The sequence below is a fragment of the Heptranchias perlo genome, chromosome 12, assembly GCF_035084215.1.
Source record: "Heptranchias perlo isolate sHepPer1 chromosome 12, sHepPer1.hap1, whole genome shotgun sequence".
NCBI lineage: Eukaryota > Metazoa > Chordata > Chondrichthyes > Hexanchiformes > Hexanchidae > Heptranchias > Heptranchias perlo.
Genome location: NC_090336.1, coordinates 45,015,235 through 45,024,943, shown reverse-complemented (window position 1 = coordinate 45,024,943; position 9,709 = coordinate 45,015,235).

Below are 9,709 nucleotides of genomic sequence, written 5' to 3'. Positions count from 1 at the left end.
GGCAGGACGAGGGGCGGGCGACCAACCCGCTCCCAGGTGGTGAGTCGGGCCTTAAATCCTTTCAAGGAGACTTCAGGCCTCCATTTTTCACCAATTTCCGATTTCAACCCCGGAGGGCCGGGATCCCCGGGCCTTCTGTTTTAGGCCTCGTGAAAGGAGATGAGAAGATCAGAGACTAACAGGTAGGTGCCTAGAAAGGGACAGCTTGTGGGACTGAAGGAGCAGGGATGCTTCCCTCAGGACCAACAAGCCTACCTGCACCGACCCCCCAACGATCGCTGTCCCGCCCGACCCCGATCCTCCCCCTCTGACCCCCGACGCCGATGCCCCGACCCCCCCACTCCAATCCTCCCACCCCTGACCCCGATCCTCCCCCCCCCACTCTGATCCTCTAACCGCCCCCTCAACGATCGCGGATCTCTGCGATGACTCCCGATCTCGACACCCCCCCCCGTGACTGACCCCCAATCCCATACCCATGACTCGCGACCCCCATGCCCACCCGTGCCCACCCATACCTTTTGCCCACCCATACCTTTTGCCCACCCATGCCCCTGTGCCCACCCATGCACCGCCGTGCCCCCCCATCCATACAAACAAAGACTTAACTGCAGACTTATCTGAAGACGTCCTCTCCCTGGCTGGTCTCCCGTCCGACTGAGACCAGCCTGTTAATCAGTTGGACGGGAAACCGTCAAAATCGTAAGGATGTCTGGGAAACCTGTACTAATGGGTTTCCTGACCTCATTTTGACCCCCCGCCGCCCCCTTCCCGTCTCCGTTTTAAAATCACCCCCATAGAGTTTAAAATGAAACAGAAAAAGGAGGCTTATGACAAATGTAAGGTTTATAATACAGTAGAGAACCAGGAAGAATACAGGAAGTGCAGAGGAAATGTCGAAAAGGGAATTAGGGGGCAAAGAGACTTTATGAGAATAGATTAGCAGCTAACATAAATGGAACAGTAAAGTCTTTTATAAACGTATAAATAGTAAAAGGGTAGTCCAAAGGAAGGGTGGGACCGATTAGAGACAAAAAAGATCTTCTTGTGGAGGCAGAGGGCATGGCTGAGGCACTAAATGAATACTTTGCACAAGTCTTTACTAGAGAAGAGGATGTTTCCATTGTAGCAATAAAGGAGGAGATAGTAGTGATATTAGATAGGATAAAAGTAGATAAAGAGGAGATACTTAAAAGATTGGCAGTACTCAAAGTAGTAAAGTCGAAAAGTCACCCGGTCCGGATGGGATATATCCTAGGTTACTGAGGGAAGTAAGGGTGGAAATTGCAGAGGCTCTGGCCAGAATCTTCCAATCCTCCTTAGATATGGGGACGGTGCAGGCGTCTGGAGGATTGTAAATGTTACACCCCTGTTCAAAAAAGGGGAGAGGGATAAACCCGGCAATTACAGGGCAGTCAGCCTAACGTCGATGGTGGGGAAAATTTTAGAGACAATAATGAGGGACAAAATTAATTGGCATTTGCAAAAGTATGGGCTAATAAATGAAAGTCAGCACGGATTTGTTAAATGCAAATCGTGTTTGATTAACTTGATTGAGTTCCTTGCTGAAGTAACGGAGAGGGTTGATGAAGGTAGTATGGTTGATGTTGTGTATATGGACTTTCAAAAGGCATTTGATAAAGTACCACATAATAGACTTTTTAGCAAAATTAAAGCCCATGAGATTAAAAGGACAGTGGCAGCATGGATACAAAATTGGCTAAGGGACAGAAAGCAGAGTGTAGTGGTGAATGGCTATTTTTCAGACTTGAGGGAAGTATTCAGTGGTACTCCCTAGGAGTCAGTATTAGGACCACTGCTCTTTTTGAGCTTGGGTATAGAGGGTATAATTTCAACGTTTGCAGATGACACAAAACTCGTAAACAATGTGCAGGATAGTAACAGATTTCAGGGGGGCATAGACAGACTGGTGAAATGGGCAGACACATGGTAGATGAAATTTAATGCCGAGAAATGTGAAGTGATGCATTTGGTAGGAAGAATGAGGGGTGGCAAAACAAACAAAATGGTACAATTTTAAAGGGGGTGCAGGAACAGAGAGACCTGGGGGTGCACATACACAAATCATTAAAGGTGGCAGGACAAGTTGAGAAGGCTGTTAAAAAAAGTGTATGGGATCCTAGACTTTATTAATAGAGGCATAGAGTACAAAAGCAAGACAGATATGCTAAACCTTTGTAAAACACTCAGCTAGAGTATTGTGTTCAATTCTGGGCACCACACTTTAGGAAGGACGTCAAGGCCTTAGAGAGGGTGCAGAAGAGATTTACTAGAATGGTACCAGGGATGAGGGACTTCAGTTACGTGGAAAGACTGAAGAAGTTGGGGTTGTTCTCCTTAGAACAGAGAAGGTTAAGGGGAGATTTGATAGAGTGTTCAAAATCATGAAGGGTTTTGATAGAGAAAATAAGGAGAAACTGTTTCCAGTGGCAGAAGGGTCGGTAATCAGAGGATACAGAATTAAGGTGATCGGCAAAAGAGCCAGAGGCGACATGAGGAAACATTTTCTTATGCAGTGAGTTGTAATGATCTGGAATGCACTGTCTGAAAGAGTGGTAGATGCAGATTCAATAGTAGCTTTCAAAAAGGAATTAGATGAATACATGAAGGGCAAAGATTTACAGGGCTCTGGGGAAAGTGCAGGGGAATGGGACAAATTGGATAGCTCTTTCAAAAGAGCTGGCACAGGCACGATGGGCCAAATGGCCTCCACCTGTGCTGTACCTACTATGATAAAAGATTTGAAGAAATATTTCCAGGTCAGTGTGCCACCGTTCTGGGAATACCTTCACTTAAATTCTATTTTGAAATAAGCCCAGACAAATGGAATGATAGTCTCCTCTTGATCTTGCATGAGATGATTTGATCAATCCTGATCCATTTATCAGTGAGCACACATATGTTTAGGACACTAAAATTCCAATAATATCACACTATTTAGATAGATCCTAAGGTCAGATGGTGTACAAAATAAAAACAGACTATGGCAGTGAGAAGTGGTATTCCAAATTTGAGGTATCCAACTCAAGCTATATTAACAACATATAATAAGCAAATGGGAGCTGAAAGAATGTGAAAACTGATAAAGGGAATCATAGCTTTTGTCACTGAGCAAGGATGATCATATTCTGCTACTTTCACCAATGAGGATAGTCAGCAGGTTGGAATAGGAACGGGGGGGGGGGTGGGGGGGAATTAATAATAAATATCAATGAGGCTAGTTTATAATTCTTCAGTTAGGTTAGGAAAAATGGCAGAAAATGGCTAATAGAGATGCTGCAAATATTAAGAATTCTACCCAATGAAGAAGGCAATTCATCAAAACTGCAAATCGATATATATGAACTTAATTTGCTTCATTGCCACCTAGGAAGAAGTATTCAATTTAACCGGTTCAGGTTGAACACAAAACGTCAGATAATAAAATAAGTTATGAAGCTCAGTCATTAAGAGTTACCCTGGCAACTTTGTTATTCAGGTGTCTTGCAAAGAATAAATTCTGAATCAATGAATCTAAGATGGTTTATTAGATGAAGCACACATTTCTAGACTGACAATTTATGGCACTGAAAAGATATTTTATAGCTTTGATTATGTAACTAACAAATCAATCAACTAAAAAATTGAATTGGTTTCTGTCTCACTGTTTCATTGCAGCTGCAATTAAAGCGACTATCACTGTAACTAGAATTTAATCATAATTTCCTTCCCAAGAATACACACATTGTTTTACTTATAGGGCAATGATCCATGCTAGATATCATTCAAGTAGAAGATATTTTTGTATAGCGCCTCATTCTCAGGTACGCTTTTATTGCTAAAGTGAAACTGTAATTTTTCAAAATGGTTTAAGTTTGTAGCTGCCCGTTAACCTTTACATTAATTATATATTGCAGTTTGCAGGGTTTTGACCTCTGGCTTTTCAAGGTGACTGATGTATAATTACACTCTGCACAGCTTTACGTCAGTTATTATCCAGTGCTATAAGAAAGAGTTGTCACTTCAAGAAATTATAGATTTACCAAGAGAAATACAATAATAATTTCACAATTTGATTGCAGCTTTACTAATCCTTTCCACTGAGAATAGAAAATAATACAAAAATTGGGTGGAGAAGACTAGATAGTATCAGCACTGGTACTACAGAATAGTATACTTTTCATTTGCACCCACTGATAATGTTAACAATACTGTTCCACTTTTTGGCTCAGATACAGTATCTGTCAATTGTGTAAGCTGGCCAATTCTACATTGTTCCAGCAATGTACCTTAAAGAGGGATTGTCATTGTTTTGGAAAGAGAATTTGAGTTGCTCCACTGAGGCTTTTGCTGGAAAAGCTGAGGATCTTTTTCACTTTAGCATCATTATAGCTTCAAAAGGATGGATGCAAGTACTCTGAAACGAGAAGAGTCCAATGTTTTAGAGCCGTGAATGAGACCAACATAGCAAAGTTCAAAAGGTATCGCCATAACTTTTTAAGATCAACCCTTGTGTGAGAAGAGGGCTTCTGAGAACTGAGCGACGCACTGGAGTAATATAGTTACATCTGGATCTTGGGTTGGACTCTTTGTTGGCTGTAAGATGAAATGTGTTTTGGCAATCTCAGCCCAATTCTTAGTTGACATGGGCCCACAACACAAAAATAAATTACCAATCTCATCCAGAGATGATAGCTGATATGGGAAGTGAAAAATATCATACCTGTAGAGCAGGAGGCAATATTTTGAGATTGGAGCTAAGGCAAATTGTTGGAGCAGATTAAAGGGAGATTTGCTCTGCATTTAACCATACTATACTTGACTTGAAAGTGCTTGATGCTGACATTGGGTGCCTGAAATGGAGAAGAATTTTTTTTTAATGTATTCATTCCCAAGATCTAGGCTTCTCTGTCAAGGCCGGCATTTATTGCCCATCCCTCGATGCCCTTGAGAAGGTGGTGGTGGGCCTTCTTCTTGAACTGCTGCAGTCTTTGTGGTGAAGGTGCTCTCACAATGCTGTTACATAGGGAATTTCACGATTTTGACCCAGCGATGATAAAGGAACGGCGATATATGTCTAAGTCAGGATGGCGTGTGACTTGGAGGGGAATTTGAAAGTGATAGTGTTCCCATGCACCTGCTGCCTTTGTCCTTCTAGGTGGCGGAGATCGTGGCTTTGGGAGATGTTGTCGAAGAAGCCTTGGTGAGTTGCTGCTAAATAGTATACACAGCAGCAACGGTATGCCAGTGATGGAGGGGGAAGTTGTTTAGACTAGTGGATGAAGTGTTGACCAAGCGGATTGCTTTGTCCTGAATGCTGTTGAGATTCTTGAGTGTTGTTGCTGCTGCACCCATCCTGGCAAGTGGAGAGTATTCCCTAACTTGTGCCCTCTCGCTGGTGGAAAGACTTTGGGGAGTCAGGTGGTCAGCAACTCACCGCAGAATATCCAGCCTTTGAACTGCTCTAGTAGCCACAACATTTATGTGGCTGGTCCAGTTGAGATTCTGGTCAACGGTGAACCATGGTGGGGGACTTGATGATGGTAATACCTTTGAACATCAAGGGGAGATGGTCAGGCTCACTCTTGTTGGAGATGGTCATCGCCTGGCACTTTGTGAAGGGGCTTGATCGGGTGGATGCGGTAAGGATGTTCCCAAGGATGGGTGAAACTAGAACTAGGGGGCATAATCTTAGAATAAGGGGCTGCTCTTTCAAAACTGAGATGAGGAGAAACCTCTTCACTCAGAGGGTAGCAGGTCTGTGGAATTTGCTGCCCCAGGAAGCTGTGGAAGCTACATCATTGAATAAATTTAAAACAGAAATAGACAGTTTCCTAGAAGTAAAGGGAATTAGGGGTTACGGGGAGCGGGCAGGAAATTGGACATGAATTTAGATTTGAGGTTAGGATCAGATCAGCCATGATCTTATTGAATGACGGAGCAGGCTCGAGGGGCCGATTGGCCTACTCCTGCTCCTATTTCTTATGTTCTTATGTTCTTATTGTGTGGCACAAATGTTACTTGCAACATACCGGCCCAAGCCTGGATGTTGTCCAGGTCTCGTTGCATGCGGAATGGACTGCTTCATCATCTGAGGAGCTGAACACTGCACATCAACAGTGAACAGCCCCTCCTCTGACCTTATGATGGAGGAAAGGCCATTAATTGGAGCAGCTGAAGATAATTGGGCCTGGACCCCTGCACTAAGGAACTCCTGCAGCAACCTCCTGCAGCTAAGATGATAGGTCTCCAACAACCACTATCATCTGCTTTTGTGCCAAGTATGACTCCAGCCAATGGAGAATATCCCCCCCCGCCCAAAATGATCCCTATTGACTTCAGTTTTACTAGGGCTCCTTGGTGCCACACTCGGTCGAATGCATCCTTCATGTCAAAGGCAGTCACTCTCACCTCACCTCTAGAATTCAGCTCGTGTCCATGCTTGGATCAAGGCTGTAATGAGGCGTGGAGCCCAGTGGCTCTGGCGGAATCCACTACACCCCTCACCTTGATGACTGTGAAATTGTATGGAAAGAAAAGGGAGGTTCCTTATTATACAACTCCATTTTCCACCTATCCATAGAGTAAAATTGTCAAAATAAATGTGGCATTTAGTAAATGTTTTTGAATTAGAACTCATTTCACTTATTTAACAGCTGTTAAAAAGGGTCATCCCATTGCTCAATGCAGACTTACAGTCCCAAGACAAGAGGGTAGTTGTGAAAAGAGTGTTTTATTGCATTAAATTTCCACTCCCCTATTTAGCCCCAGTTATAAGAAGCTATTGTTCCCTTACAAATCTAAAATTAAGAATGCAAAGAACTAGAATCGATGAATCTAGTTTTGTCAAAGTAAAAATATAGCAATATTCAGCATTTTAACAAGATCTATGACATAAATGTCAAATGGCTTTATGCATTATGTATCTATCCCTAAAGCAATTTGTGCAATCATTCGTCATTGTACAAGTATGTGAGATAACCAAACTAATGCATAAGCAGTTTTATAAGTAGCATTCTGAGTTCACACAGTTTCTTCCTAAAGTAAAACGATTTTTTGTGCTCGTTAAGGTGAAAGGAGACAGCGCGGGAGAATAAAACCTTTTCCACTTCGTCAATATTCACCATTATTACAGTGACATAGAAATGATCAAAACTTAAAGTACAACCCAAGAATCCCAATTCCAAAGTCAATTTAGAATCCACCAAGAATTTGGTGAACTAGAAATAATGTAATTCCACCAAAGGAAACATGCATCTACAGAATGACTGATACTTTTATGTGGTGCGCAAATTGTGTATCTCAATCGCAGGCTTGGAAGAACATTTTCAGTTGAAGAGGTATGATTCTACTATGGAGTCACAGGAGCCTTCTCTGTAAAGTAACATCACACTAATTCCCTCTACTTGGTGTGATGCTTCCTTATAGAGAAGGCAAAACCGGTGAGAGCACCCATACCATTCTCAGGAATCTCCTAACAGCTAGCTAAAGAGCAGCATAGCCTGAGAACACCCCCCTACTTCATAGAATCATAGAAATTTATGGCACACAAGGAGGCCATTCAGCCCATCATGTCCTCGTCAGCTGAAATGGAGCTATCCAGCCTAATTCCACTTTCCAGCTCTTGGTCCGTAGCCTTGTAGGTTATGGCACTTCATGTGCATATCCAAGTACTTTTTAAATGAGTTGAAGGTTTCTGCCTCTACCACCCTTTCAGGCAGTGAGCTCCAGACCCCCACCACCCTCTGGATGAAAAAAAATCTCCTCAACTCCCCTCTAATCCTTCTACCAATTACTTTAAATCTATGCCCCCTGGTTATTGACCTCTCTGCTAAGGGGAACAGTCAGGAGTGTGATGGAATACTCTCCACTTGCCTGGATGAGTGCAGCTCCAACAACGCTCAAGAAGCTCGACACCATCCAGAACAAAGCAGCCCGCTTGATTGGCACCCCATCCACCACCCTAAACATTCACTCCCTTCACCACCGGCGCACAGTGGCTGCAGTGTGTACCATCCACAGGATGCACTGCAGCAACTCGCCAAGGCTTCTTCGACAGCACCTCCCAAACCCGCGACCTCTACCACCTAGAAGGACAAGGGCAGCAGGCACATGGGAACAACGCCACCTGCACGTTCCCCTCCAAGTAACACACCATCCCGACTTGGAAATATATCGCCGTTCCTTCATAGTCGCTGGGTCAAAATCCTGGAACTCCCTTCCTAACAGCACTGTGGGAGAACCGTCACCACGCGGACTGCAGCGTTTCAAGAAGGTGGCTCACCACCACCTTCTCGAGGGCAATTAGGGATAGGCAATAAATGCTGGCCTCACCAGCGACGCCCACATCCCATGAACGAATGAAAAAAAAGGTCCTTCCTATCCACTCTACCTGGGCCTCTCATAATTTTATACACCTCAATTAAATCGCCCCTGAGCCTCCTCTGTTCCAAAGAAAACAACCCCCGCTTATCCAATCTTTCCTCATAGCTAACATTCTCCAGTCCTGGCAACATCCTCATAATTCTCCTCTGTACCCTCTCTAGTGCAATCACATCTTTCCTGCACGCATTCTGTAACACTTGGTTGGTACCACGTATTCAATATGCAACACTTTGTAGAATACACGTACTCAGTCTGTTACAGTTAGTAGGTTACATGTACTCAGTCTGTAAGAGACTGGTGGTTACTCGTACTCCGTTTGTAATAGTTGGTTGGTTACATGTACTTAGTCTGTAACAGTTGGTTACATGTACTCCGTCTGTAACAGTTTGTTTGTTACCCGTTTTCAGTCTGTAACAGTACATTGGTTACATGTACTCAATTTGTATCACTTTGTAGGTTAATTTTACTTAGAAAAACAGAAAATGTACGGCACAGAAGGAGGCCATTCGGCCCCTCGTATCTGTGCTGGTCGAAAAAGAACTACCCAGCCTAATCCTACTTTCCCGCACTTGGTCCATAGCATTGTAGGTTATGGCACTTCAGGTGAATAGCCAAGTACTTTTTAAATGAGTTCAGGGTTTCTGCCTCTACCACCCTTTCAGGTAGTGAGTTCCAGACCCCTACCACACTCTGGGTGAAAACATTTTTCCTCAGCTCCCCTCTAATACTTCTACCAATTACTTTAAATCTATGCCCCTGGTTATTGACCTCTCTGCTAAGGGAAATAAGTCCTTCCTGTCCATTCAATCTAGGCTCCTCATAATTTTATACACCTCAATTAAATCTCCCCTCAGCCTCCTCTGTTCCAAAGAGAACAACCCCAGCGTATCCAATCTTTCCTCATAGCTAAAATTCTCCAGTCCTGGCAACATCCTCGTAAATCTCCTCTGTACCCTCTCTAGTGTAATTACGTCCTTCCTGTAATGTGGTGATCGGAACTGTACATAGTACTCAAGCTGTGGCCTCACCAGTGTTTTATACAGTTCCAGCATAACCTCCCTGCTCTTATATCCTATGCCTCAGCTAATAAAGGAGAATATTCCATATGCCTTCTTAACCACCTTATTTACCTGTCCTGCTACCTTCAGGGATCTGTGGATATGCACTCCAAGGTCCCTCACTTCCAGGCTGAGAGGTGATTTAATTGAGGTGTACAAAATTAGGGGCCTAGATGGAGTGGATAGGAATGACCTATTTCCCTTAGCAGAGAGGTTAATAACCAGGGGGCTGTTGACCGGAGGTCACCGGTTACGGTTATTGGCTT